This window comes from Palaemon carinicauda, chromosome 5, assembly GCF_036898095.1.
Source record: "Palaemon carinicauda isolate YSFRI2023 chromosome 5, ASM3689809v2, whole genome shotgun sequence".
Taxonomy (NCBI): domain Eukaryota; kingdom Metazoa; phylum Arthropoda; class Malacostraca; order Decapoda; family Palaemonidae; genus Palaemon; species Palaemon carinicauda.
The window spans coordinates 53,453,585-53,458,584 of NC_090729.1; the positions used below are offsets into that span (position 1 = coordinate 53,453,585).

General features: G+C 39.0%; 1 pseudogene; it reads left to right on the forward strand.

The window, feature by feature from the left end:
* The first annotated feature begins 2,970 nt into the window (after nt 1–2,970).
* LOC137640446 (uncharacterized) overlaps nt 2,971–5,000 on the forward strand; it is a 2,279-nt pseudogene continuing 249 nt past the window's right edge.

Consider the following 5,000-nt stretch of genomic DNA (forward strand, 5'->3'; position numbering starts at 1 on the left):
AAAGAAGTGAAGTGAGTAAGGAAGGCTGGTTCAAGAATTGAAAAGACAGTGAATGATGGAATTGGAAGGTTGTGAAAAGGAGAGGAAGTAAGGAAAAGGTGGGCTGAATATTTTGAAAGTTTATTGAATGTTGAGGATAAAAGGGAGGCAGATATAATTGCTGTTGCAGGTGTTGAGGTGCCAGTGATGGGAGATGAGAATGAGAGAGAGATTACAAGAGAGCAAGTGAGGAGAGCACTAGATGAAACGAGAGTAGGAAAAGCATCTCGTATGGATGGTGTGAGAGCTGAAGATGTTGAAGGAAGGGGGTGTGACTGTACTTGAATGGTTGGTGAGATTGTTTAATGTGTTTTGTGCTGTCAATGGTAGCAATAGATGGGGTTTGTGGTTGTATTGTACCACTATATAAGGGTAAGGGAGATGTGCATGAGTGTTGTAAGTAAAGGGGTATTAGTTTGTTAAGTGTGGTGGGAAAAGTGTATGGTAGAGTACTGATTAATAGGATTAAGGATAAAACCGAGAATACAATCTTAGCAGTACAGGGTGGTTTTAGAAGAGGTAGGGATATGAATCAGATTTTTACAGTTAGGCAGATATACGAGGAATATTTAGCAAAAGGTAAGGAGGTGTATGTTGCATTTATGGATCTAGAGCAAGCGAATGATAGAGTTGATAGGGAAGCAATGTGTGATATGATGAGGTTATATGGAGTTGGTGGAAGGTTGTTGCAAGCAGTGAAAAGTTTCTACATAGGTAGTAAAGCATGTGTCAGGATAGGAAATGAAGTGAGCTATTGGTTTCTGGTGAGAGTGGGGCCGAGACATGGATGTGTGATGTCGCCGTGGTTGTGTAACTTGTATGTTGAAGGAGTGATGAGAGAGGTGAATGCTCGAGTGCTTGGACCAGGATTGAGACTGGTAGACGAGAATGACCATGAATGGGAGGTAAATCAGTTGTTGTTTGCGGATGATACTGTACTGGTTGCAGACGCGGGAGGGAAGCTTCGCCTATTAGTGACAGGATTTGGAAAGGTGTGTGAGAGAAGGAAGTTGAGAGTTAATAATTGCAAGAGTAAGGTTATGAGATGTACGCGAAGGGAGGATGGTGCAAGGTTGAATGCCATGTTGAATGGTGAGTTACTTTAGGAGGTGGATCAGTTTAAGTACTTTTGTTGCAGGAAATGGTGGAGTTGAAGCAGATGTACGTCAGAAAGTGAATGAAGGATGCAAAGTGTTGGGGGCAGTTAAGGGTGTAGTAAAAAATAGCGGGTTGGGCATGCATGTAAAGAGAGTTCTGTATGAGAATGTGATTGTACCAACTGTGATGTATGGATTGGAGTTGGTGAAAATGAAAGTAACGGAGAGACATAAATTGACTGTATTTGAGATGAAATGTCTAAGGAGTATGGCTGGTGTATCTTGAGTAGATAGGGTTAGGAACAAAGTAGTGAGGGTTGAGAACGGGTGTAAGAAATGAGTTAGCAGCTAGAGTGGATATGAATGTGTTGAGGAGGTTTGGCCATGTTGAGAGAATGGAAAATGGCTGTCTGCTAAAGAAGGTGATGAATGCAATAGTTGATGGGAGGAGTACAAGAGGATGGCCATGATTTTGGTGGATGGATGGAGTGAAGGAAGCACTGGGTGATGGGTGAATATATGTGAGATAGGTAAGAGAGCGTGCTAGAAATAGGAATGAATGGCGAGTGATTGTGACGCAGTTCCAGTAGGCTCTGCTACTTCCTACGGTGCCTTGGAAGACCGTGGAGGTAGCAGCAGTAATGGATTTAGCGTTATGAAGCTTCATCTGTGGTGGATAACGGGGGAGGGTGGGCTGTGGCACCCTAACAGTACCACCCAAACTCGGTCTAGTCCCTTGTCAGGCTGGGATGAACGTACAGAGGAGAGGTCCCCTTTTCTATTTCATTTGGTTGATGTCGGCTACCCCCCCAAAATTGGTGGAAGTGCCTTGGTATATGTATGTATGTATATATACATACATACATATATATATATATATATATATATTTATATATATATATATATATATATATATATATATTATATATATATATATATATATATATATATAAGAAATTAAATGGTGATAAAACCAATTGCAAAGCACAAAAAGGCATAGCCCTACTCAATATTTCATTATCATCCATTTGAAGTTGATTGCACTATTTTCCATTTCTTTAACTTATTTTAGCTTTCTGAAACACCTCCCCAATTGTTGATTAGCCATGGATGGAAACGAACATCTGAACGCGAAGTCCTTCATAAACTGAAGACAAATGGTGTAATCTTGGGTGAAGATGATCGAAACCGCAGCAGTTTATTAAAACATGACATATCCTGGCGGGAACTTCAGCAGTTGGAGGATTCTTGCGCCTCCAATATGGCCACCGCATACGATACCCTATGTTTCAATTTGCCGCTGGAAAGTCTTCCATCTTTCGTCTAACCTCACTGCTAGTCGCGTCCGAAACCAAACGGTTCTGCGTTGGCTCTTTCTTCCTTTTTTTTATGAATGAAGAGGAGGAAATTTATTTTAGATTAAGAAGAAAACTATATACACTGACTCTCAATCATTCCTTTCAGAAATCATGTAAGTATATGCTACTGAATTATTTTTTTACTTTACTTATCATGATAGAAGCTGAAAGAATTCTCCTTTCATCTGATATTTTTCAGAATTAAATATGGGAAATTTTGCTTGAATTCAGCCAGGGGAAGGATGGTACTCACTGTTAGAGTTGATTATAATACATGAACACCATTGATATTGTAATCATCCATTACTTTAATAAGTTAAGCTAGCCATACACCTGCAGATTTGATCGCTCAGTTTCAGCAGATTTGATCGCTACGGACCAAATCTCCTAAATATCTGCCTGGGTATGGGGCGATAAAGATAAAACCTCGCACATCAAATCGCTCATTTTGATCTTCCATCATGTTGGAAGTTTTTACCCCCGTACAGATTTTATCGCTGAGTCTATAGATAAATGCGAGAGTTCTTTCCTTCCACAGGTTGAATAGTAAGTGTGTGGCTGACAGCAGGAGAGATACTTGTACCCTGAGCGGTGTCACCATGGTTTGTGTATCTGACGCTCGTTTTACGAATACAGATTTTATAACAGAATACATTGAAATCTATAAAACACATACGTGCTTATGGCAAGTAAAATCCCCAGAGTATTCAAATCGTGACAAACGAGATTCAGCCTACAAAAGTCTTTTAACTTTTTGTCAAACAGTAAACCCTGACTGTGATGTATCTTTTGTAAAGAAGAAAATAGCAAACTTGAGGAATGCTTTTAGAAAAGAACATGCAAAAGTTAGAAAATCGACGAAATCAGGTGCTGGTGCTAATGAGATATATGTGCCAAAACTTTGGTATTACAAATTACTGGCGTTTACTGGTGATCATGAAGAGCCACATAAATCATTCTGTAGCATTGACAGTGCGGACCACGATGAACAACCGACACCGGAAGATAATCAATGTGACCAACCGGATGTTGAAACTGAGGTAAGTGAAATGTTATAATAACTGAAACGTTTTATTTAATACATACATGTACAAATGAATGTAGGTCATTGTAAACATTACTGTAAATTTGTCAAAATTCAAATATTGTATTACAGAAATCTAAGAAATGTACGCCTCAAGTTTAAACTAAAGTTAAACAATAAAATAAATAGTAAGCAAAGTGATCAGCATTAATAGTACCATTTCAGGCCATATCGTTCTGCCAAGGCACAGCTCCATTAATATTGAAGTAGGTAACATACTTGTCTCTATTCTGTTTGCCGCCAGCTTGCCCTGTATTATTTAGGTTCGATTGAAGAGGGGTGAGTTGTTGTTCTTCGTTTCTCCAAGATTCTGGGATCAATTGCTGACTCCCAATATCTTCTCGATCAACCATAGTGGTTGGTGAATAACCACCTTTATTTTTTTGCCGCAATACATTATGTAAAATACAACAAGCTAGCACAACAACGTCTATTTTGTTTGGACTCATATTGATTGTTGTGTGAAAGATGCGAAAACGGTTTACGAAAATACCAAACGCATTTTCTACGACCCGTCTTGCTCTGGAAGCTCTATAATTGAATATTCGTTTCTCTATAGTTAGATCTCTAGGAGCAAATGGTTTCAATAGATTCTCGTGTAAAGAAAACGCATAGTCTCCGAGGAAGACAAAATTCAAACCTTCTTTGTTCATGTCTGCTGATGGCAGATTGATTTCATGCCGATGGAGTTTTTTACAGAAAGTTGTAGTTTGGAAAACTCCACCATCTGACATTCTTCCATTTCTTCCGACATCCACCATCATGAACTCGTAATTTGCATTTACAATAGCAATTAAGATGACGCTTTTGAACCCTTTGTAGTTATGATAGTAGGATCCACTTCCTGCAGGGGAAATAATCCTCACATGTTTCCCGTCGATTGCTCCTCCACAGTTTGGGAAATTCCAGTAGCCTTCAAAATCAGCAGCAACCGCCAGCCACTCATTTTCAGTCGAAGGAAACTGAGAAAGAAATAGAACTATTTGCATTAACATCTACGTGCGTGACTTAATTCCAACCTAACATCTCAAATAATACGTTTTGGCCCGAAAACAATATTGCTTACAAAAAGCGTATTATATTTATAATATAAAGCAGTCAGCATAATAAGAAAAATCTGAATATTTATTGGCTACATATATTATTCGGTTCTATTCAAGTGCAAGATAACAGATGCTTTCATATAAATCGTTACCTTGCGTTATACATATATCTTGAGAATTAATCAATTTTTTATTTCTCTACAGAATGGCCAAGTGGCGCAGCCGAGTTGCAGTACGAATTCATCCACACCTATGAAGCCTCCATCACGCAAAGGGCTAAAACGTAAGGTGTGCCAAGTAGATAACCTTGTAGAAGAGGCTATGACTGTTCTTAAGAAACCAGACGACTCATGTGATTCATTTGGTCGTTACACTGCTA